General features: G+C 32.3%; 1 long non-coding RNA gene across 1 annotated transcript; it reads left to right on the top strand.

Annotated features, from left to right (window-relative positions):
* The first annotated feature begins 5,990 nt into the window (after window positions 1-5,990).
* On the top strand, window positions 5,991-7,266 carry LOC128290092 (uncharacterized). Its single transcript, XR_008279734.1, has 3 exons — window positions 5,991-6,118; window positions 7,037-7,078; window positions 7,159-7,266. It is a non-coding gene; the product is annotated as an uncharacterized LOC128290092 (long non-coding RNA).
* The last annotated feature ends 1,970 nt before the right edge of the window (window positions 7,267-9,236 follow it).

Here is a 9,236-nt window from a genome sequence, read left to right as displayed (position 1 = left end):
GGTAACCATTACATCTTCCTTCATGAAAAGTCAATTACTATTAAATAGTAATTAAGTCATTCATCACAAAGATGAACGACCCGTAGCCATATTTACTTTTCATCAAACATGTAATGCCAATGAGAGGATATCATTTACCCACATTTTGAGCTATGAATTTCACTGTTGTGAATGACACTACATACTGCAGAAGTCATACACCTAGCACACTAGCTTTTGGTTCCATATCTAATCAAACTCAGACTTTTACTTACATCAAAGTATACGAGTCACGCATACATAGTCAGTTACCCACTCAGGATTTAGGTATGTCATACGATGAACGTCAGAAGTGAATAAATCCATAAACAAATTTAGGATCTATTCTACTTTGGTCTTGTCTGATGTACTGTCAGTCCAGTTAGTCACATCTACGTTTCTATTTTTTTAAAGTCATCCACTCTAATGTCCAAGACAAAACATCTCTCAATTGGACTTGACAGAAGACATATTAGTCTTTCAATTGGTTTGCTCATTTTCGATTAGACTAAAGACATGTTTAGGTTCGTCTACTAATACAAATTGTCTTTTCGTATTACGATCCGACCACGTAATACCGCTTAGTATTAGTTAAATATTAGACAATCAGTGAGCAACATTTGCTTTCATTTTGCTTTACATGCAAAAACCATGTGAGGACAATATACAAATTATTAATGTAATTCATGAATAATTTTATTAACCAACCTATTCAAAATTTTACAGATTTACTTAAACGAAAATACTATACTTAAGACACCAGATCGAACACAAATTCCAAGGTTCAAAGAATTCTCCAACACATGTTTTTCGTAATAGTAAATTATGTAGCAACCTTTATTGATAAATAGTGGGATATTTTAATATCAATGTTTTTGTTGGCCTCATCCTTCCATCTAGTAGTTGCATTCTTGCATTCCTCTCTGACTCAAAGAAGGAAATCATTATGTAATTGAATGTTTTTTTGCATGTTGTTGAAAGATTTCTTCTTTTCCAAAAATCGTGTATGCATAACTCAAAGAAAGATTGCTTCTGTGACTCAACGATTGATTCTTTTCCAAAAATAGTGAACGATAAATAGTAAAAAAAAATATTAAAATGGTAATTTTAAGCAATGAAGTTGTTTTACCTTTGTTGGATTTTATCTTTCTTTTTAAGTTTTTCCTTATTTAAAATAATTTTTTTTTCATAAGAATCAGAATAAACTTTCATTGTACTTTTTTCGAATATGCAGTTGGAGAAACTTTCTAAAATATAATAAATATGTGTAAGTAATAAAATTAGTTTAAATGTTATAAAACGAAAATATATTTCTAATTTACATGTTATTTGTATTGTCTTCCTCCAAACCAATCCGATTTTGAGTTTCAAGATGAAGAGCCTCCTTCCATGGTGATGGTTTATAAATGTTATGAAAAAGAAAGTAAAAATGATATGTTGAGGATGAATGATTGGATGTTTGAAGAGAGTATGAGGGTTAAGTGTTAATATGGGTTTCGTGCAGGCAAATAGAATTTATAATTATTTTTTATGCAAAATAATATGAAATTAAATATTAAGTTTTTAACATTGAAAATATTAAATGGTTATTATTATAAAGTTGGTATGTAATGTTAAAGTCAAAATTATTGAGATTTTAAACCTAAAATCTTGAATATTATATTGGTAGGGAAAACAATGCAAAGTTGACTATTTAATGGTTTAAACCTTGTGATTTTAAACCTAAAATATCGGGTATTATATTGCTAAGGAAAATAATACTTTTTTATGGTAAATTCATTAATTCATTCAATGAATGGAACCATATAATTTAGGGGAAAAAATAACAAACACTGGTCTTAGATGGGAAGAACAAACTCCATTAACACAGCAAAGGCTTTAGCCTCAAAATCAATAGAACATTCTGACACGTTAGCAATTAACTTTGTCACAACTCAAGCACGACATATCTGGAGTGACTGCAAGCACTTAACATGATAAGAAAATTAGCCTTGGATGGTCCAAAGCGGCGAGCAAAAATCGACAAAAAAATGGAGCATTCACCGAACTATAGATAACGACAACAAAATTATCCCTAAAATCACTTGTAAAACTAAGATTACATGCATAAGTAAGACTAAAAACCATGCTACAAGAGTAGACAAAAACTTCTAAAACTAAAGACTTATTAAATAATGGAAAAAAAAACATAAAAAATTATAAAACTTAAAACAACACGAGTCCAAATCGACTCATGAAATTATTTATTATTCTAAAATATTCTCAAAACATAAACAAATTAAGAAATTAACGAATAGTCACCCACTTTCCAAAAAAATTACTAGTGGTCGGTGGAGTTTTAATAAACGACAAGTATCGTCATCTATCTATCATAACTTGTGAAGACAACAAAAATACCTACAAAATATATCTGTAAACTGAAAAGAGAGAAGACATGTGAAGTGATTGAGAAGAAGAAAGAAAGAAAGAGTTGGTGGGAAGGGAAAAAAACCAAGCGATAGCTAGCCCAGAAGTTGACACTGCAACTAAACAAAATAAAAGATAAGAAACAAACGGCTTAGAGAAAAAATAAATAAATAATGCATTCTTTTAAATATACCAAATAACCTAAAATTCCTCAACTTTACTATGCCAAATAACAAAAAGTTCGTAAAATTTTTAATAGTTTAACCCAAATGAAATACTTAAAATTCAAGCATTCAAATAACTATGCCAAATTACAAAATTTTTTAAATTTGCAAGTATACTTTGCTATAGAATATATATATATATATATATAGATGATTCGGGTCAAGTTCTTTATAAAATTATCGAGGCAGATTGTTTTTTTATAGGTCGAGATTGGACGAGGGTTGAAGCGGCTAAAAATCCAACCGGCCCTAGTCGGTTGCCATCACTAGATTTTAGTCAAATAACATGTATCAGTCTTCAAGAGTTTAAACTCAGAAATTTTCCTATTTCCTCTGCAGTTTTGTTTTTGTGTTCTGTTTGAACATGGAAATGTTGTTGTGAGATTCTCCAGCACATACAGCTACGTTAGAAGTTAACAAATTCATTTCCAAAGAATTTATCATTCTCGTTATGCACTCATCTTGTACATTATTTAATAGAAATTTAACAAAATTTCATAAAAAGGAGCTATGTGCAGAAAGTCTCCGAAGTCGATTTCACATTTTTACTTTAAAATTTAACAAAACGAGCAATACTCAAAAGTGAAGAAGATACGAAGTTTAAATAGGAAAACAATGAAATTTCAGGGCTTTGAGATTTGTTGAAGATTCAAAGAAGCAAACAAGTTGATTACACCTTCAAATGGAGGAAATAAACATTAAACCTCAAGGAAAAACAAAATTTCTTTCTCCCACACTTCCCTAACCAAACGGAAGAAACAGGTACAAGACCTCAAATCCATTCACAACATCAAGAAATCGTTTATTATTGAAGATAAATATGAAATCCTAAATCATAAACATTAATTTAAGTTGGAGGTTACAAATAGAGTCGATAATAGTTGTATTTTCAATATATTTTCAATTTATAGGTAAATATTTATTTTAATGTTTTTAGTGTATTTGATGAACTATATTTTTTAAATTTATTTTCTATAGAAAAAGTAACTTAAAAAAATTAATACTAGTGGGCTGGGTTAAGCTCAAGATTTGTTTTTTCAATCTAAGTCGAGCTTGAGTAGAATTTTAAATTCATTTTCAGATCGAGATCGAATTTAAAATTTTACATTGGTCCGACCCAACTCATAATCAAGTCTAGTTATAAATGTGAGAAAATAATAAAAATAGAAAAAAATGAATGGCCTCTGGTTTAAAATTGAAAATGTAATAAATTGTGAGGGTAAAATTGGAAGATAGGCTAATTGTTTATTACGGTCATGGCCTGAATAAGCCAGTATTCAGCACAGGCCAAAACATAGGGAATTCCATCTAACCAAATATGATATAATTGTTATTTAAAATTTTGAACTTTTTTAGAAATTATATGAAAATAGTAAAACAGAAAAGGCAGCTTCATTTCTTTATTAATTTCACTAAGTTTACAAAGTAATTATTAGTTGATGTATCAAAATTGGAATTTCACCTGTAAAACACGCCTTCGTTACATTGTTCCATCCATTTCTGCAAAATCAACCGAGGAGCCAATGCGTTGACTTTATAAATCGCCTAACTTGAGCTAATGAATTGCCTAACTTTGAAATTTTTAGACACTACATTCCTAAAGGTTAATTTATATAAAAATGGTGAAAAAAATTATTTGAGAAATTAGGTTGAATTTTTAAAAGTTTATTGATTTATATTATTTTTGGAGAGAGAAAGGAAAACGTGTCCTACAGGGTCGGGGTGTTCAGTCAGTTAATCGATCGGTTAACCGACCCAAAATATCATTAATCGAATTAACCAACCCTTCAAAACTTTTAACCGTTAACCGAATTAACCGAAAATTATATGTTTTTTTATTTTTTAGCACTAGACGTTTCACTAAGTGAAAATTTAAGATACTTTAGTTTTTGTCTAGGATCTAAAACACAAGCAACAAACATAAGCAAATTCATCTTACCAATAGCACCCCAATACTTATCATACTTCTCTTTCATCTTGATGGCCATAACATTGAAATCAACATTATTATTTAACTGAGCATCTCGTAAAAAAATTATTGGACGTGACATATGAAGTGCTAGATATACGCAAAGTGACTTCATAAAAGTGTACCAAGAAATCCCTCAAGTTTCTAACATTAGCCCAAGCATCCAACACTAGGCCAACCCTATCCCCTTTCAAGTTCAGCCCTAAAATTTGTATCTTGCTCCTCAAATCTCTCAAAAGCTCTCTTAAAGTTCTGAGCAGTGTCTAACATTAAGTAGGTCGAGTTCCACCTAATACAAACATCAAGACACAACATCTTCTTGCACTCTATCTTTTCCACCATAACACAATTCTTAAACTTTTGTAATCTAGCTAGAGATTGTCTCACATATCTAACAGCCCTCAAACACATTCAACAAATTTATTCATTTCCTTTAAACCTTCAACAACAATCAAATTCACAATGTATGTCATGCATCTCATATAAAGATATTTACCATTTTAAACTAAATCCCCTCGAGGGTTAAATTTCTTTCTCAAATAACCAATAGCAACATCATTTGAACTTGCATTATCAACAATAACAGTAAGCAACTTATCAATCCCCCAATTCAACAAACTTTTCTCAATCACTATCCCAACGGACTCATCTTTATGACTAGAAATTGGACAAAAGTTTAAAATTTTTTATTCAATTTCCAATCGTTATCAATAAAGTGAGCAGTGGTACACAAATATTAACTATTTACAAAGAAGTCCATGTGTCAGCAGTTAAGTAAACTCTAGAACAAGAACTTCTCAAAAGTTGTTTTATCTTGACCCTTTCATATAAATACAATTGATAAACATCCCTAGTCATAGTAGTTCATGAAGGAATATGTGTAATGCCCCAATTTTCGGAAATTCTGTGAATGTTGGCATAAGTTTAATTATGTTAGTGGGCCTCTAGAAAGCCAAGCTTAAGATAGAACCCGACAATTTTAGTTAATTTTTGTTCCATAAGAAAAAGGGGGTGAAATTATGAAATAGAACCTATGTGAAAATGTTTGAAAATGCTATAGGCTAAATTGAAGTGACCAAATAAATAGGAGTGCAAAATAGGAGGATTTGCATGACAAACCTCCCATTTTACATGAAGTGGCCAGCCATCATGTTGTTGTAGACAATATGAGCACTTGATATCCATAATTTATGGAACAAATTGATACAAATTGATAATGGGTTAGGTAAATGTTCTATGATAATGGATTAGGTAAATATTCCATGATAATGGGTTAGGTAAATGTTCCATGATAATGGTTTAGGTAAATGTTCCATGATGGGAATTTCATGTCTTTTGTATTAAAGAATTAAATGGATGAAATATGAAATTTTATTAAAAGAAAAAGGGGTGAAAAGAACAAAATTTTGTCCATCTTTGTTCATCATAGCCTAAAGTTAGAGAAGAGAAAGGAGAGGAGAAAGCTCTTGAATGTTCGGTCACTTGGGGAAGAAAATTGAAGGTAAGTTCATGGTAGTTTGCTTCTATCTTGATGTTCATGAGTTCTTCTTGATTCTACCTTAACTCTTGAAGCATATTTTGGTTTTTGGTTGTGTTGTGAGCATTTGGTCATGAATTAAAATGAAGGAAATGGTTGTTGTTTCATGTTCTTTTGAAGAAAAATGGAAGATATGTGAAGTTGAGCCAAACAAATGAGCATGCATGTGCTTAGATGCTAAGGGGAAAAATCGGCTAATATGTTGTGCTTTAAAATGATGAAATGGAGATTATACTTAAGTAAAATCATAGATATGTGATGATTGATTGGTGATATACATGTTTAAAAAAAAACATGCATGCAAGTTATGTGTGAAAGAGTGATTTGGTAATAAATCTGCTTGGGACAGCAGCAGTAACGTGACTTTGGAAAATCACCATAAATTTTGGAAGATGAGTTAGAAGCTGCATAAATTATGTAATTAAAGCTTAATGAGTCTAGTTTCAAATGGAATAAACGAGAACATATTTTGAATTCTGTACAATGAGAAATTTGATTCGTAATGAAGAGTGGTCAGATTAGTCAAATAGTGAAACATGCGAAACTTTAAGAAAAATCTGGTATTGATTGGCCAAACCAAAAATTCTTAAAATTTTATGGATAGAAGATATATGAGTCTATTTTCAGGGAAAATTAACGGCACTTGATTTGGAGTTTCGTAGCTCCAGTTATAAATGATTTAGTGACTATTGTTCAGGAAGACAGCTTGCAGTGAGATTATGATTATGTGGTAAACATTGACAAAAATTTGTTAATGAGTTGCTTATTGATTTCTTATAAGCTTACTATGATCTATAGGTGTGGTTGGCCGAATATTGTAAGGGATTAATACGTAGTTTGTATTTGAATAGTTAGATTAACGTGTTAGTAATCCAATTGTAGGCGGTTCGTGTGTGGATCTCGTCAGCATATCGTTGCAAACAGGTGTGTAACTAACATCCTCTTTCTTAGTCTAGATCGGCAAAAGCCAAAAAGCCGAAATGCTGAAAACTTGTATTTTATAGATTTGCGAGTGTGCGAATGCTCGTGAGGTAAATCGATTAATGTTTTTGGTAAGCTGCAAAATTTGGACTGCAAAGTGCATGATTTGCATACCCTCGATATTTTTGGGCTTAATGGGCCAAAATTGGAATGATGGGCCAATCGGCCCAATTCGTAAGAACCCTCGACGTGATTACGTTAGTACGTGAAAAGTAGGAATATGCATGAAAAATCCTAAAATAGATAAATTACTGAAATACCTTTAAAAGTGAAAATTTACGCTTTACCCTAGTAGATAAATTCTTGAAATACCCCTAGGTTAAATTGACCTAAATGCATGTTTGATTGTTGTTATTTATCGCATGCCATGTTGTTATTATCTCGATGCATGGGATTGGGATATTGACGGAGGAAGTACTGAAAGTGGCTTGTCCACGATCTTGGAGGCTTTGCCTCAATTTATCGTTAATCGAGCGTGACAAAGGCAAGAATCGTGGAGTGTTGGGCTAGGTGGGTTGAGCTATTCCCCACATGGAGTGTATGGCTAGTACGGTGGAGTGTAGTGGTTGGTGGGTTGAGTAGTCTCCCAAATGGGCTTGCATATGTTTATTGATGTTGCATGTATTTCCAAATGGGCCTATGGGCGATCTTATTATCTGAATAAGGGCTAAGGCCCGCTTTATTGTAATCTGAAAAGGGCTCGCCCAAGATCCAGCATTACTGAATGGGCTTAGGCCCAATAGGCTTGAGCTGACTTGGGCTTTGAATGGGTTTTCCTTACACATCGAGTTTCCCCAAACTCACCCCTTTTATTTTCATCCACGCAGAAATCCCCAACCATAGTGGGCTTGGAGTCGTGAGGGAATTTGAGTGGCCACCCGCTCGAAAGTTTGGTTTTCTTCGTGAACTGGACATCCTTTTATTTACGTTTGAAGTTTTGGGTTTTTTTAAATGTAATAAGGCCGCTTAATTATTTTTGATGGTTTTAATATGTGTTACTAAGATAGGTATTACTTATTTTAACTGTTGAAATTGGATAGCTTTAGGGGGCGTTTTCAAAAACAACAATTGATTTCAAAATAATACGACAACAAGCAAAGCTTCCGCAATGAAAGTATTTTCCAAAATTAATCACTTTTCCTAAAAATGACTTAATCAAAATCAGTTTCCTAGAAATATCCATGACGTTAAGGTGTGGCAATGGCGGTATGCATGTCTAGGATTGGATCCGAAGGGAGCTTGGTACTTAAGTAGTCCGATGGACTCACCACCTCTTTTCCGGTTTCCTACCTGGTGCACAGCTTCCATTCACTTTAACCTATAATGAAATTATCTTTTAAAACACTAAGTAAGTTTTTTTTTTGGATCAACAATATAAAATGTTTTGAACGCTTCGATGTGGCATGGAATTAATCTTTTGAACATCAAGTACGATTTTCTGGACTTAGAATGGAAAATTTTTTTAACGTTTTTGATGTGGCATGCCGGATCCGGCCATAACTTCTGAGCCGGGTTTGGGGTGCTACAATATGAAACCTAGGACATGCCACAAACATAAATTTCTTAAAGCCTTCACTTTCAACAAACTTGAAAGGTAATTCATCAATCACAACCATTTGTGCTAATCCTTTCCTACGTGCTTCTTGATCAAATCTCCAAGTTGAAAGATGTCCTCCCCCCTTTTACTCCCGTTTTAGGTAAAACTAGTTGTCCTTGACTAGTGTCAACAACATTACTAGGATTTTTCTTACATGAACCAATATGATATTTCAATGACCCTATACCATTTTTTTTCATATCAAAACAAAATTTCTTTTGATAATAATTATATTTAACCTTACTTGCACCCTCACTATTAATAATCTTAGTGAAGTGAGACCAAACTTCTGACCTTTGAATAGTGGATTTTCTTTTCCCAGTAGCCCCATTTGTCTGGCTTGAAACTCCAACTCTCGAATTTTCAGAATCTATCGAAGTAGGAGGTGTAACACTACCCTCAATAAATGTTGGTTCGGTGGACATTCTGCCAGAAAAAATTATATAATAAATTAAAATACATTTATAATATTAAACATATTTTGATATTGACTTTTAGAGAAAT

Source organism: Gossypium arboreum, chromosome 3 (assembly GCF_025698485.1).
Source record: "Gossypium arboreum isolate Shixiya-1 chromosome 3, ASM2569848v2, whole genome shotgun sequence".
Lineage (NCBI taxonomy): Eukaryota > Viridiplantae > Streptophyta > Magnoliopsida > Malvales > Malvaceae > Gossypium > Gossypium arboreum.
The sequence above is the reverse complement of the archived record's forward strand: the minus strand, read 5'-3'. Positions and strand labels throughout refer to the sequence as shown.